Source organism: Lepisosteus oculatus, chromosome 6 (assembly GCF_040954835.1).
Source record: "Lepisosteus oculatus isolate fLepOcu1 chromosome 6, fLepOcu1.hap2, whole genome shotgun sequence".
NCBI classification, from domain to species: domain Eukaryota; kingdom Metazoa; phylum Chordata; class Actinopteri; order Semionotiformes; family Lepisosteidae; genus Lepisosteus; species Lepisosteus oculatus.
In genome coordinates this window covers 56723350-56740310 of record NC_090701.1, presented here as the reverse complement: position 1 = coordinate 56740310, position 16961 = coordinate 56723350, and the positions used below count along the sequence as shown (strand labels likewise).

General features: G+C 40.6%; 1 long non-coding RNA gene across 2 annotated transcripts; it reads right to left on the bottom strand.

The window, feature by feature from the left end:
- Window positions 1-11230: 11230 nt before the first annotated feature.
- On the bottom strand, window positions 11231-15821 carry LOC107078125 (uncharacterized). Of its 2 annotated transcripts, none has more exons than XR_011189953.1 (3): window positions 15530-15821; window positions 13393-13614; window positions 11231-12046 (listed from the first exon to the last, which is right to left on the bottom strand). It is a non-coding gene; the product is annotated as an uncharacterized lncRNA (long non-coding RNA). The 2 variants fall into 2 exon arrangements; XR_011189954.1 differs by having other exon boundaries at window positions 15722-15821.
- Window positions 15822-16961: the final 1140 nt, after the last annotated feature.

The following is a 16961-nucleotide window of genomic DNA, read 5'->3' as shown; positions in this document are numbered from 1 at the left end:
GAATCTATCATTATCTGCTCTCAACTAGTCTTTTCACAAAATCATTAAATTCACAGAAAAAGTTTTGTGTGCGCCATTTTATAAATGAAACTAACAAGGAATTTAATACTGTATTGCTTTAAATCTGTCAGAGATAGCCTTGCATTTTTTACGTTGTAAAATAATCAGCTTTTGGCATGAGTTAATATATTATATGGTTTATATTTAGTTCTATAATTTGTAATCCATTGGAGCTGGGTATTATGTGATTGGAAGTATAGCCAGTCATGAGATATCATGATAATACCCAAGCAGAGGATTTGAATTAGCCTGTGAAAAATACTTTCTTCATAGTTAACATTTGCTCAATTATTAAAGAAAGAAAGTTTCGTATTGATTACAGTACCTGAAGAGGGAGCTGTGCAGAGGGCTACAGTGTTAAGGAAGTGAAAATAGAGAAAATGAGGGTTATCAGACCCTTTTTGACAACCGAGGAACTGTCTCAATCATTTATGAATGTGCAAATTTCTTCACAAATTTTACATTTTACGCAGTGTGCCATTCCTTTTTCAAAGCGATCGAATATTCTGTTGTTTTTTTTAATGTGGCCTGATGTAAAGGTTTGATTAAAAGGATCTTCAAGTATTCCACATCATCAGTTACCAGCATTCATTCTCATGTGAAATCAAAGGTTTTCATCTTTAACAGTTGGTTCGTGGTCAAATTAGCCAGTCCAGCAGTTTTGTTCATTTATGGCAATTGTTCATCTGCTTCCCACTCCTTGGCAACAAGTGAAACAGGAAAATTAAAAAATATCTTCATTTTGTGGTATTTTTGATGGACTTGAGTCTGTAAAAACCATACATTTCCTGTAAATAGCAGTTGACCAGGGCATTCCCATCATGCACCATTACTGCGCTGCCAGTTGCAAAGTCTGTATAATGTCAATATACCTATTCAGCGCACAGATCGGGCCTCTGTGTGGTTTAGAGGAGCATGGAGCAGACATTCATCATTTCCCTCGGTTTGCCCAGACACCACTTATGTGTATTCATGAGCTTCAGTGGGTCAGCCAGAAAAAAGAATATTTTCAGACATACTTTATCATCCAGTAAGGTTTACCAAACCCAAGTGTATACAATATTGTGATTGTCGGCTTAAATTGTTAAATCGTACTTTAGGAAACAAGACTTTAAAGGACACCAGGTTGTTTTTTCTGTAATCACAACACTGGTTGAATTAAACACTTGGGTAATATGTTTTTTTTTCCAATGCTTTTTTTATCATCCAGAATTAATACTTAAAATCAAATAAATGTCACATAATATCTATCCAGTTGGTTGCAATGTCAGTATTGTAACTTGTGAAAATGAATTGTCTTGTTACTCAGGGCTGCTAGGCTAAGAAAACATGCTGATTTCGCTAATTGGTAATTTGTTATAAAACTAAGGACAGAAACAAAATGTTGGATTTCTCCATAGTATTAATTTGAATTAAATTGAGTTTGATCAGTGTCATGCAATATACATTAATACTGTATATACAGAAACAAATAAAGGTTTGTTCCGTGCTGAAAAGAGAAGAAAAGAAACAGCATCACAACACTGACACCCGAAGAAGGCTCCACAGCCGAAAGGTTGTGTTTCCTTTCTTCTCTTTTCAGCGGGGAATAAATCTTTACTTGTTCCTTTGCAGCCTACGCATGCTGACGCAGCTCCTGTACCTACTTGAACTTCTGTAGATGCAGCACATTCAGACAACAAAGCATTATGAAGAAATCAGATAAGACAGCACATCAGTGGAGAACAGTACAATATACTTCCATGTTGTTATTTGAATTTGCGTTGAAAACACATGTATTGTATCTGTAAAGAATCTGAGAGAGAGAGCAACGGCGCCTCTGGATAACACGCGGTGGTCTTGCAGATCTGAAATCACTAGATGGCTCCCCTTGCACATTTTATTTAGATGCTCCAACTTGCTTTGCATTTAATCTGAGATCAAAATCTCACCCTTTTATTGATTCTTTGTTATGGACTGTAATATTCTTGTGTAAAGTATTGAAAAAATATTCTGTCAGCTGAAGAAAGGCTGTGTGATTTTGCCTGTGTATCTATGTTGCTGTGTGCATTGTGAGACAAGTGGTAATTAAAAGAGTGCCACTAGAAAAACAACACAACAGAGAGGGCATGAAGGGAAAAATCCCATTTCTTTACACAGGCAGGGACTGTGATTTTCACTTTGGACCAGTGCTATACATGGTTAAAAAACTGGTACTTTATCCATAGGTGTGAAAATGATTGTATAATGAAGGAGAATATTCCAATAAAACAATTCAGTTCAAAATCCAGATATAGATGTGTGTGAGTGTCGTCTACGTTTTAACAAACCGAACACCACACTTAAGACTGAAATCTTCTTGCTGACCTGTGTGTTTGCTCCCTCAGATCCCCAGTTGTGGATAGGTAAGACAACGCAACACATTGTAATGGCTTCTTAGACCAAAGTTTCTACGTTACACAAGATTCATCCTATCCTGAGTTGCACGTTTATGGAAAGAGAACGCAAAGGTCAAAATGGAATTGGAGGGCCTCTGCTGTCGATTGTCTGAGATCTGTTTCCTGCATTGTTTGAGGAGTGTGTGAGCGAATGCGAAAAGCCCAGGGCTCTGCGTGTTCGTCTGTGTTGAGTGCATGCACACAAGGTTTCCATCACCGACGTATAACTCACAGGCCAGACCTCAGGCTTCATGTTTCCAGTGAGGCCCCACCCAGCTCTGCTAGAGTCTTCCTGGAAGGGAGCGGTGCCCAATTAAAACTGAATTCAAATCATCACAGCTCACAGCTGCAAGGACACCCAGGATAAATAACTGTAGCCCTGCAGGACAGATCGAAGATCGATCTCAGTCTACAATCTTAGGAAACTTCTTGTGTGTGTAGACTGAAAACAACGATTATATCGAACATCCACAGTCACTTCCCTGATCGACAGTGAAACCCAGTGGCTGAGCTTCAAGCACACAGACAGAGGAAGGGGAGGCATTTGTGATTGGATGTTGTGAGTTAGATGTTAAATGTGGTTCCAAAACCAATATTTTCTAATAATAAATACTAAGAAGAACTACACCATGACCCTGTACTGAACTAAGCAGGTACTGAATATGGATATACAATAGTAATAGTAATAATCATTTCATCCAATTCAGGATCATCAATTTAGGGTGCAAGGTAGGATGTATCCTGGACGGGATGGCAGTCCATCAAGGGAACACACAGACATAGACACACTCATACCAGGGTCAGTTTTCCCAGAGGACAATTGATCTACCAGCATGTCTTTGGACTGTCAAAGGAAACTGGAGCACCCAGAGAAAACCTCCGCAGACAAGGGAAGAACGTACAAACTCCTCACAGATAGTACCCCAGATCACAGATAGTACCCCAGCAACCTGAAATGAGCTTATTTTTTGCAATGCAATGAACTACAAAAGCCCACAGTCAAAACAAAAATGAGCTATACAGTATACAGTTAAATTAAACTTAGATTTTATACGTCAACATTGCCAATTCACATTGTACTATAATCATGTATTATTACATTTATTATTTGAAGTACTGTACAAATTTACTTATCTATGCCTTTCAATCCTAATATTAATGTCTTTGTTCCTTCTAAAGAGGACTTTAAAAGTGAATAGCAGATATTGAACTCAACCTGTCTTTCGTTATGATAAATATGTGTCAATTGGGTGATCACCTGGGGGGCTCATTCAGCAAAGTGTTATGCCCAGCAAGCCAGAGAGGCACAACTCCAGACCTGAAGGACCAGAACGTTTCTGTTTTTCTTTCCACCTTCCTTCATTACCTTACTGAGCTCATTTATTGCTTAATCAAACAAGTGAAAGTCTTTTCTTGTCACCCAGAAGCTGGAGATTTAAAGAGACCTATACAATCTGCAGGACTTGGCCCCTTGAGGACTGGAGATATGCTGCCCTGCATTACAGTTCCTGAAGAACTCTGGCAAAGGAGTGAACTCACTGCGGTTTCTGGCGCCTGCTGTTTCATGGGTGACTGCTAGTGCTCCTGATTGCACCGGGGGTCTTCTGCAAGACGATGGTGAAGTGAGACTGAAGGAGCTATTAATGATAGAGAGGAGTGGGTTTTCTAACAACTCCAGTGTCATGAATATCAGCAATTTAAATCAAATAAACAGTACTACTGGAACTATGCCCCAAAAGTAGCTCCACCACAGCAATAAATGGTCACAATTAACAGCAGTTAAATAATGACCATAAATAAATTCAGAGTAAAGAAAATTAATTTTCCATTAATTGAAATGGATTTCAGACAAGGAAGTCCATTATTTTATTTATTTTTGGAATATTCTGATTCATCTATCAACAGTCACAGCTTTAGACATTTAACTGATACTTGGCACTAGATGTTGATCTCTTGTCCTTTAAAGATGGTTGCTATGTAAAACCAAATTTTAAGAAAAGAGCACCTGATGGTAAGTTTTAAATTATGTGTGTGTGCAATAGGGGCAGCTGTATTATCTTTTAAAAAAAACAGTGCAATTGTGTCATCGCCATGTGATTTTAAAAACGGCATAAATTTCAGGTCAATGACAGTTACAAAAAGTACAAATTACAAAACAAGAAGACAAAATCTGTTTTGTTCTTATAAAAGAGCATGAGCTCTCGTTACGAAGGGTAAAGGACAGCTAATTTTCCAATCTGCCCAATGTACAGTTTCACCTTAAATAAACTGTGTGTGAAATTTGCACCTAACACAGTTACACGGATGGTGTCCTAGGCTTCTTAACCCTTTATAACAATCAGTAAATTAGCAAATTTCCAAGAACACAAGAAAGTAGAATGTTACTCGAAAAAACATACAACTATGGCATAAGTGTGGAGGTGTTCTGGATTTGCACCAGGTGCCTGAGCTATTTAATTTGAAAGTTCAGTATTGGTTTCCTGTTGGCCAGACCACATGTCCTTTCAAGTGATAATGAGTGGAGATATAATTGTAGCTTTGATCAAAAAAGGAAAAAATAGACCGTGCTTCTGTCACGGATAGGATGACTCCTAAATGCAGGAACTACTTTGGCTTTGTAGCTGACTACACCACCTAGCAATCTTAAAAAATCTGCGAAAAGCAAAACCCATCTGCGCCGACCCTTCATACCCCTTGTTTAATAACTTCCAGTTACTCCCATCAGAATGCAGTACTGACTCCCCAACTACAAAGCCAACAGATTGAATTTCTCATTCATACCTGTAGCCATATCGTTACTTAACACTTGACCTTCTATGCAAATATATATGTATATTGTTGTTCCTCTCGTTTTTTTTCTTTGCCAATCTGTACACCAACACTGCAGCTGTAAAGACAAGCAGACCCCCCCCAAGTTCTGTTTAGGTGCCGTTTCTAATTTCTAGTGATTACAAAATTCAGCACTATCTAAAAACACAACACCCAAGACGCAAACTCCAAGGGGCACATTTGATTCCAGAGGATCAACAGTCCACTTAAGAAAGAAAGAAAAAGTCACTAAAAAGCCCATATTACTCCCTATGCAGCCTGATTACATCAATACAGGGTTAGTCAAAATTCTGTCGACAACTTTGACAGTTTATAAAAAATTAATGCCATGGGTTACTGTGACAAAAAAGGTTTCAAATGAAAGCATAAATATCAAAGTTTCTAGCAGCTAACTTACAATCATTAGCCATCTGTGGAGGAGAAAACAAAACTTTAGTAAAATAATTGGCCTTTATACTTGTCAACAACATTATGACCAACCCTGTATATACAAAAAGGAACTATCATGGACGCCAGAAAGGCCAGCTGTGGAATGAACAGAAGAGCAGTAGAGACCCAAGGCGTAGCGGCAAAACCGGGACAAACAGAGAGGTTTGCTCCGGGCTCATGGGTCATGTTGGGGATAAGGCCACAGCCCTCAGGACACGGACGTGGGGTGACCTGGTGCTAGGCAGGCCTCCCGACATCTGTACCCTAATGCTGAGCCACAAACACTGGAGACACAGGGACTAAATAGGAAATGGAAACCAGACACGCCAGAAGGACATGAATAATTACACGGAGCTAGGAACAGGAAAGAAGTGGAGCGCCCTCTAGGGGGTGGATGTCGACTGAGCAAGCACCACACGTAGAATAAGCTGCACAGCACAGGGGGGAGGAAAAACGTCATTTAACTGTCAGGAAACCTCCGGGAGTCCACGGCTGGGAGCTACCCCCTCCTCCAGGGTTATACAATAAAATGTATTAACAAGTGGTAGTGGGAGCCGGAAGTTTCACGTGGACCGTGACAGAAACCATTAATCTGCAGTTGTCTCTGTGGGTAACAAGAACAGCTGAAAAGCAGAAGAAAGCCGCCCGGTCCAATCTCCCCAGTCTCCGCAATGGCCGGACTATATGGAAATCCTCCTGCAAGCTGCACTCTGTTCCACCACGTCTGTTCGGCATCAGCTCACCAGGCCCGTTTCTTTGTTTTTTCGCCCCCAGGAAAGCGAAGTCCCAGCACAGCGCCTCAGTTCTGCCTCCAGTGCTTCTTCTGGTCTGTGGTTCCTGGACCAATTAATCCTGGGCTTCCCTTTGTTCGATCTGTCTTGCGTAGAGGGTCTCATCAGAGGAAGGGAGAGCTGCTCTATCCATGACCCTTTTGGCCAGCCCATTCCACTTGCTGGAGGTTTTATCGTTGTCTCGGTCGGGGACAGGTTTATCCAGCCCATTACAAGAGGAAGCTTTGCAAATCAATATGGTTGTTTGAGGACTGTTTGAGTATGCAGGTTTCCAGGTGTCTTGGTGACCTAGCACACTTTTGTTTACTTTCCCAATCCCCTTCTGTCTGGGGTCTGGTCCAAAATGGTTCAGCGGACGTCAGACATGTCCATGTTAAGTTGCAGAAATTCAGCAAAAAGTGTGTTCCTGCATCCTTATTTAATTTCTTCCTGCCCCACTGTCTGCGTTTGACAACTCTGATTAGGGGCAGGACACAAACTCACAGGAATAACACAACCATACCAGTACTACACACCAACTCAAATAGTCACACCCCGTTATCCTTTTGCCTTCTGCACTGTTAGCACCCTGTGACACTTTTCGTGCCCCATTTGAAAGAATTTTACTGTTAAACATGATATTTTCACTGTATGTTTAGGAGTTTGAACTCAGGCAACTACAGATTTCACAGGTAGATTTGTTGTTTTCTGAATGAAGCTTGACTTTCCCCCAGTAAAAGTAATACTGCCCACCACAGAAAATCATGTCAAAATACTTTTGCAATCGACATAAAATACTGTATATCAATTGCTTGTCCATTCATTTAATGGCCATCCCTGAACATATGCCAAGGGCTCCCCATCAATGATGGGTGGCCAATCATTGAGGCCTTGCGTTAACCCAAACATAACTGATATGACCAATATTCAAATCTCTATGTTGTCTTCCCAGATATTCATATGATCTGTTACACATTGGAAAAACTATTAACTTAAATTATGGGAATGCTTCTCAAATAAATGCCTACTCTGAGATCAGTGTAATCAGTATAAACAGTCATCTGACTGAAAGGCCCAAGAATTGAGGGCCAACACCTCACTGACTGGACACCAATGGAAGGGGATGGATAGAAGGGATGGAGACCTGTCACTGTAGTAACCTGGGCCATGACCAGAGTTGCTGCATTGGAGATGGTGAGGGCTGAGAACAAGGAGGCACAGATGAAGTGCCGACTGACGACATGCACTCAATAACCACCCATGAACATCAGTGACCGGGGGGACTCATGTGGGGACAGCAAAAAGGAGATTTGGGGAACGAAGAGAGACGAAACAATGAAGAGGCTGAGGCTATAGCAGAAAAAGGTTTGATGCTCGGCCATACACAGAGAAATAATGGGCGGAGGGAGGGAGAGGAGTGAGCGGGATTATATTAGCGGTCAACTTGTTCCAGAATCTCATAACCTTTCACGTAATGGCGTGCTTCCTGTCCTCAGTCTAAAATGCCGTCTGTCCCGTGGGCTTTGTGTGAAAAACAGGGAATGAACTGACACCTCAAAATTTCGAAGACATTTGAAAGTTGTTTTAATTTCTCTCTGTACTGGTATATGGGTAGGTACGGCAAAGAAAGATCAGGATTTAAATGGAAAACATATGGAAGACAATGAGCTTGATGGAGAAAACAACGTATGATTGCCTTATTAGCTTCTACAGAAAGTAAAACCTTTACTTAAGTAAAACACAGTAACATTTGCAAAATTCTGGAATGTTGTCTCGTAATAATAAAATCTTAATGCGAAATAATGCAAAGATATCTCATAATAGCACAATGTTATTTTGATTTTTCACTGTACGTTAATATTACTAAATATTACTTGCTTTCATGCAACTCTTATCAGAGGTATAAAGGAAGCAGAAGTAATTTTTTAAGCTGAAAAATAGAAAAAAGAAAAACATCATGAAGCTTTCTTAACGTGTTACTTTGCATCAATAATTCAGTGTGGAATTACCCTCTGCTTTCCTTCACAGCTCGCATGCTGACACAGCTCCCCATTCCAGCCCAGTTAGCGGTATACTCACCATCCTAAATTACTTCTCAAAACACCATGAAGCACGTGAAGAACTGTGGAAAATAATTTAGGAAACTTGCAAATGCTAAATAGACTACGAGTGAGTTTGTGTGTATCATTTCGTAAACATGATCATTTAGAATTATAGTCATGGCTTTCTTTCAGCCATGTTATAAAAACGTTCCAGTGCCATATTAATTTACACTTAAATGTGTTTGTATTAATTATAGACTCCACAGCTGTAATATGTTAGCAGTAGAAATTTTTTGAACAAAACTCAATACAAATACAAACTTTTTTTGCATGGAATGGAAGATAAAAATGTTGAAAGTTGGATTAGATCATTAGAAACAATTTTTCAAATCACAAATGCGATGAAATGCATTTAATAACATAAATAGGCTTTGCATAATAAAAGGTGGATTGCCAAAGGTCTAAGCGATAATAATGATGATGTAACAGTCTCTATCTCGCAATCTAAAAGCTGAGACGTCAAAACCATTACAAGTACAAATTCCAGGATTTCCAAACAGAAAAGGCAGAATTAAATCTAGAAATTAATTGCCATTCCCAAGAAGCATATTTTGAACCAATATTTTCTTCCTGACCCTATATTCTTGTGACTCATTCACAGATATCTCTGTAAATTTTGTACTTGACTTTCTTTTTTTAATTATTTTAGAATTTTCCAGATTTTGGAAGCTGAAGCCATTCATTATTGTCTCAGTGTGATTTTAACAGAGTCAGTATGGATACGGCCACAATTACGGGCTTCCCCAGATAACCAGCAACAGCAATATTTGTGGTCTATTGCTTTGGTTGGTCGACGGTTAAGTTTGGCTGTCAGCAATGAGGCCAGCACTGGTTCATGGTTCAGAGCCAAGTCTGTCTGCGTTTCAGAGAGACTCACTTACCTTTATCTTCAGCAGTCTGGCGGTGTTGGCAATGCACTGCTGCAACGCTGATGTCACCAATATATTAACGTAATTATGTGGAATTAAACATATGAACAAACTGTTCTGATGAAGCTGTGAAACAAACCTGTTTGATGATGGTGGATCAAAGCTGGAAGGCAATTCGAAACATAATGAGGTACAGTAAGTTGTCCCAGATTCTTGTTAGGGCCTATTCAAGGGCAACAGCAAACAGCAATTTACATATCAATGGAAAGTCTTATACTACTGTTTGTGCAACAGTACATGAATATAGTTATATCGTTATTAATTTATTCAGATACGCGAATCCATATTATAATCCCTATTAATCCAATTCTAAAAGTCTGCTTTTGTTTACTCCGATAACGAGCATATTCACAGAAAAGGTTAAAACGATCAATTTTCACAAAGTATATGGTAATATGGTCAGAAGGAGCACGTAAAAACGTTGCCGAAATAACCACATGTAACATTTGATGCTTAAAATGTTTAGGGAGAAATGGAACACTGGTGTGTATTTTTTCTTTAAACTGCCAAGACCAGCCATATACAGTACAGTTTACATAATATGTTTATGTTCCTAAATTAATATCGTTTATGACCATCAGATGCGTTATGCTCCTATTCTTTTTATGCTCGGCTACTAAAATTTCCCTTGAGTTGTAAAATTCCATATAAATATTCAGTACTAAGCGGATTAAAACGTGCACAGTAAAGAGATTGAATGATTTAATCTTTTCACTACCGACCGATGCACCATGAGTGCCCATCGGTCATTTTGGCCTGCCAATCACATACCGCGGTACGGGGCAGTTGTAACGAACAGTTCTTTCCGGACCCTATGCGGACGACACAATCCGACGGAGTGGGGAAACACTGGGGAAACGTCATGCAGGAAAACGGGGCTGAAGACAGGGGGGCGTGTCCAAGGTGCGCTGGTGCACGGGGGAGGTGTGGCCGAGGCGAACAATCCAAAAGAGTAGTCCTTAGGGAATATCCAAAACACAAGCGTAAGTCCAAAACCAGGAGATCCGTCAGAACAAGGGAATTAAAAACACGAAGACCGGACCGGAACCGGCAGACAAGGAACAGGAACAGGGGTTAAAACCTTAACGGGACCAGGCGCTTCCAGGTCCCGGACTCGCACGATATGGAAATCAGATGCAGAGCCCGGATGAGCGTCAGCGCCTGGCTTTTAAGGGGGAACGGGAATAGGGATCAGGTGCAAACAATGGGAGGGAATGAGGAAGAGCTGGAGCTCCCTTAAGAGGAGGGGTTAGCGATCGTGACAGCAGTGGCTCGTGCGTAGTTGCGTGCGGTACGGGTTTGTACCGTGCATTTTGAATGGCTGCAACTGTAGTTGCCATTAATCAGCTATCATTACCCAAATACAGGCTGGATATCAGACACTCAGCGCTGTCATATATTCCTCATGGTTGATGGTGATTGCGCTGGTTAAACTTCTCATGGCTGCAAATTCTACTTGAACATCTGGTAGATTTAAAAAAAAGCTGGATTTTTTTAAGTTCACATTGTCCTGTCATGGAGAGGCTGAAGGGCCCCAGATGTTCCTGCTCTGTTGTTGCAGCATGTTTACTCTAACTAGATAGGTATTTTATTCATTGGAATCTACAGTTTTAGAGCTCTCAGAGCAGCACAGACTAAATGGTAAGGAAATGAAGGGGACAAAATATTGCAGTCAGTGTGTCCTTTTCTCCTCTGGTGCACTTGGTCAGTAGTGCAAATCCTTTTATTCACCTTACATATATTTTAAATGTACAGTACATACCCAAACTACAGTACGTGTGGCCATAGTTCAAAGCGCCTTTTCTTTCTTTTTAACAAAGTACATGTTGAAGACATAACTGGCCAAGAGTTACAATAGCTACATGGGATAAAATTCAAAATTACAATTGATCAAATATTTGTCTTTTTGTCTTTTGGTTTCAATGGCTAAAATATATATTTTTTTTAATTTTACAGTTTTCTTTTACTAAATAAAACACTTTTTCTTTAATGAAAATTGCTTCCTTTGATGTCATTTTTATTGATTGCTGAGTGAGACAAAGGCCTTAAGACATTTAAGAAACATTAGCAGAGACTGTGTTTCCCAATCCACCACTGCATATTTTGGCTTCTAACACATCTTTAAAAAGAATAAAAAAGTCAGGCAGGCCAGCAATACTTTTCTTCCGATTCATCTGTCACTTCAAAAGCATGAAGTTAGTCTGCTGTAATGAAAGACAATATGCATTAAATTCATTTAAATATAAAAGAGTATACATTAACCAGCATTGTTCCATATTTCAAACACAGACATGCTTTAAGCAGATCCTGATTTATTGTCTGGAACATATTTCTGCATTAAACATGTTTTTTGGAGGAGTCATTTCCATTTCTGAAGTGTGTAATCAAGTCCAGACATTTACTGACAAGGTCAATAATTGGTCTGTGGTTTTTTTTTTCCCCCAACACGAGCCTCTCATCCCTACTTGGAAGATTTTCTTCAAATCTCCCAGTCCTGGCTGTGGGGACACCTGAGATTAAAGACAAAAGAAACAAATCAAAGCGTCAGGCAGTTGTAAACCTGGAGAAGCTGCCTGATTATTAGGTACTACTCTGAAGGTGTCCAGTGATGAAAGCACACCTTGATTATTAGTGCTTAGCGATGAGAGAAGCAACACCTAATACATCACATTATCTAGGAGCATTAATCAAATCTCCAAAAGCCCAAGCCCTGAGTGTAAGATATGACTCCACATTTAGCTGTGAACAAAGAACAAAAACAGTTTGCAGAGCTAGACAGGTCTGGCTCAAAGCTAAATAAGTGACTGATTGTGACTGGGAAGCCCCAGAGAGCTGTGATCTAAATGGAAGATTTACTTAAGGATTCCTAATTTTCTCTGAAACCACATCAGAAGGTAAAAAGCTAAAAACTGGATCTACTGTGGGGGTGCTTTAGGGAATTAAATATTTTTGGCTCTTAAATGTGAGCAAGCTGGCTTAAACCTAAGCAAATTTTCAAGCAGGTTACAACAACGACCCCGCGACACAATGCTGAACTTGATCCAAAAGTATAATGTTAATGTTACAAGACACCCCAGCATCACATACAGGACTTGATTAACGTTGATTTGGAAAATACAGTATTCTGTATTCGGTTTGTTTTGTTAAGTATCTTTGTACTTTATTAAGACAGCAAATATTTGCTCAAAGGGTAAAAACTCATTGAATGTTGCTGATATGTTTTTTGCATTTTAAATACTGTATATATACTGTATGTATTACAAACAGCCCTGCTTGAAAGTTTTTTGAACCCCTTTAAATGTTATGCTTTTACGCTGAAATGTTTATTTAATCAAAACTAGCCCTTACTTTTCTAAACAAAAGGGTTTATATCCACAAAATCTATTTATTGTTTAAAGCAAACAACGCAAACATGACAGTTTGGTGTGGAAAGCTGGGGTTGAAAAGCCCTGGTCTGCGATTTATATCATAATACAGACTCCACACACCCATCAACACTCCTTTGTCCTCTCTGCAATAAAACTGCTCGATGAATGTATTGTATGTAAAAGTACTCCCATCCACTGCCAATTTATTTATCCATTTATTCATGTCACATACTGTCGCTGGGATGTTATCTGACTTTTATGTTTTACTGTACTTCTATGGGAGAAGCCAAAGACAAATTTCCCCAGCAGCGGACAGTTAGGTAGCTACAGTATCTACTGATGCGTGTATTACATGAAGAAATAGGTAAAAAAGAATTAGTCCTTCAAAATGAGCAACAAGGAAACACATCCTGGATGCTCAAAAAAACCCCAGGAGAGGGTATCCAGCAGGACACCTTTACTCTCAGAAAACAAACATTGGTCCTCACCTTCAGTTTGCAAAAGACCATCTGGACGATCCTGTAGATTTCTGGAAGAACGTTCTCTGGACAGATGAGTCTAAAACCGATCTTGTTGGACATCACAATGTCACGTTTGGCGAAAACCTACAGTACCCCATAAAAAACCTCATCCCCAATGTCAGGCATGCTGTTGGGAGTGTCATCGTTTGAGGCTGCTTTTCTGCTTTTCCCATGGACCTGGTCAGCTTCCTGTCATTGAGGAAACCATGAATTCAGAGTCATACCAAAGAATTCTGTAGGGTAGCACCAGGCCCCGTCTGCGAATTGCAGCTGAGCTGAAAATGGGTCCTCTAACATGACAACAACCCTAGAAATTCCAGCAAATCTAACAAAGACTGGATTAAGAGGAAGAAATGTGGTGCTTTCCTAAACCCACAAGAAATGATTTGACAAGACCTGAAGTGGGCTGTTCATGCGAGACAGCCAACACATTCGGAGCAGCTGAAGCGGTTTTGTAAGGAAGAAAAGGCAAAAATTCCTCTAAGCTGATGCGAGAGACTGATCAGTGACTGTAGGAAATATTTGGTTGCTGCCATAGTGGCTAAAGGATAGGCTGCTGCTTATTGAATAAAAAGGTTGACTTACTTTTGCACATGGGGATCACTAAGTTTCTGTTAAATACACATGTCTGATTTAATTTATAATGAAACTATAAATCACATAATTCTTCTTAGCACAAAACTTGCATTAAAAGTATGTTAATGTATGTTAGTCTTGTTTAGCAAGGGGGTACCAAACTGCATTTCATGGAATACCAACGGTACTTTAAAACTGTTTCATTTTACTGTAGCGTGAGACGTCCACACCACCCGTCACAAAGCAACTGAACAAATTTATTTGCAAAGCAACGTTTTACATCCTTAAGAAACAAAACCGTACACGTCTGTGCTTGTGAGTGAAGTTTAATTTAGCTGCTTTCACTTGCAAACCAATGGCATTTTTTAATTACAATGGGACAACACGTATAGGAGAGAAATTATAGCTTGGAAAAGAAAACCGCCGCGGCCCTAAAGCATTAGGGGAACAGTCTGATGTGGTAGGAGAAGATGAAACAAGCGTTCAGACCACTAAAACAATGCCTTTTGTGTAATATGAGATTACAGTACAGCTAATGGTTTACTGCTATCTTAAAATATCGCCCTGGAAGCTCCATCATATGTCTCTTCGTACAGTCGATTGAGATCAGCATTCATTCCTTTTCTCAGCAGGTGATAAAGTATCAATTTCAATGAACAGCGATCACTTCTATCTGGACGATGCCTGGGGTTCCTGCTTCCTTAGCCGAAGGCAGGCAGCGTCTCTCTCCTGCTAAGGATAAACAGTATTAATTCTGTCTCCAGCGGTCCGATTGTTTTCTGCTCGTCTGCTTCGGAAGTGTGCGCGTCCTTTGAAGCTGGCTAGACGGCCTCTGTAGCTCTGCGCTTGCAGCTGCTGCTTTCATTCTCCGCAGTCAAGAGGACACCCTGGCTGCCCTTCAACTAAGTCCCTTTGCACGTTGCATAATCTTGCTTAAAATATGCTAAGCAACCGAGCAGTATTATAACTGAAGCTCGACGACACGCCGGTGTTTTGAAAAGCCCAGTAGGTGTGTTAAGTGCCTTGGGAAAGAATATTTAAAACGTCCCATCTCGGATTTCAAGAAATTCGCTATCTTCCAAGACCTCACACGCCACCCCCGACTGCAGGGGGAAAAAAGGCGCAACAACCTTATTAAATGCACAAACATCTCTCTCTTTTGAGGTCAGATCGGGAGCTGTCACGGAATACTAACCACATGTGGCCGGCACACAAAACAAACAGCTCCAAAATACACGAACACGATATATTTTCACTCAAGCCACTGTTTTAATTTCTAAGTTCCTCTGTTTATTTTTCAGTATCAACCACATGCAAGCAGCAGAAAGCCTAATAAAGAGGATTTTGTGTCAGCACAATCTTAATGATTGAAATTTGATTTCTGTTAACTGTTAGACGCGAAGTGAAAGCAAACATATTTAAGCCTCTCTGGTTAGCCAGGATATTTACCTTTGCCAGAAAAGTAAACGGTTTTTCAAAGCAGCACGTTTGTTTAGATTAGTATGCGTCTATATTTAGATTTTCTTACCCATTTCCATTTTGGTAATTCACAGCAGTAGCCTGTATTTGATATATGGCTTTATACATTTCAGGGATCATATCCTTATCCAGCTAAACGTTTTTGCTTAATATGTAAGCAAACTTTCTCTGTCAACAGCATTTAAACAAAACAATGATATTTTCCCCGATAACCGATTTAATCAGTACGTTGGAGTCCTACCGCAGTTGTCCCCACGAGTGACGTATTCTTTCCAGGGGAAGTCATGTGATCGCTACAGGATCACATGACTTCCTGCTCCCGCGAGCCCTACAGAAGCCGGAAGAAGGCGTGGCCCGATGAGACGCTGGGGCTCCTGCCTGTTTTTAAATTAACTAATTGATTCCCACTCAATCGCACACACACTTTTCAGCTAATTGCATTATTTAATGAAAATGTTTGAGAAGTTACGCACTTATATACATTAACGACTAGAAGGTAAAGGAGTTAAGGCAGGAGAGAGACGGGGTGGCATGGGGGTGGCAGTTACCATTAGGCTTTCCGTGAAATTAAATTTTGTCTTAAATTTACCAGCAAAAGAAAACTTAAACAAAGGAAACAATTACGATTCATCTTCAATGCTTTTAGAAGTGCCCATGTAGCCTGCATTGCCAGTGGTCGGTGACGGCAAACACACGGCAGTTCGTTGCCAAGCAGCTCCGTGAAGGCTGCGCGCGGCTTCGGCTCGGGGTCGTGACGACATCGCAACTCGGGCGAAGGCAGCGGATCTCAGTACAGTCGGGAAGGTCAGGTTATCATCGGGAATGAAGAGGTATCGATACATGCACACTGATGTTGAGATGCTTCAGTTTGCTAGTTGTACTCACGATGTTTTGGTCTAATTTACTATTTTTAACTGTCAGTTCTGCCTCGCCCATGGAGTAAAGTAGGGGTTACCAGTGTAACGGGTAGAGAGAAGTCTGTTACTCCTGTGCCTCATCATCTCCTCATGGTCACGATTCGCTTTCTCCCCCTTTCTCCCACAAGCAGCTCTTCCACCTCAAAGTCTCACCGGAAAACCACCAGCTCTAAGGCCCTGCCATGCAGTCTGCTCCTTTCTCCCATTTTTCCCGACGGCTGCTGTCCCTCCGCTCTCCTTTTCCCCAATTGCCACTCTCTCAACCCCCTCCCTCTCACTCCCCTCTTTCTCTTCTTTTCCGTTCAATTGTCCAGCCCCATCCAGCCTTACTTCGTTGTTTCGTCTCTCCACCTTCCTCAGTCCTCCATTTCACCCCGTCGTTAATGACCACTCTGCCCCTGGTGTGCAAGGGGTGGGGGCTTCAGTCTGCTCTGGATTAGGGCTTCTTGTTAACAGCTTTTTGGTGTGTCTCATGTGCCTGCGTAGCCTCAGGCAGTAATCCTTGTGATTATGAACAAGTAAAGGTTTATTCCTCTCTGAAAAGAGAAGGAAAGCACCACAAAG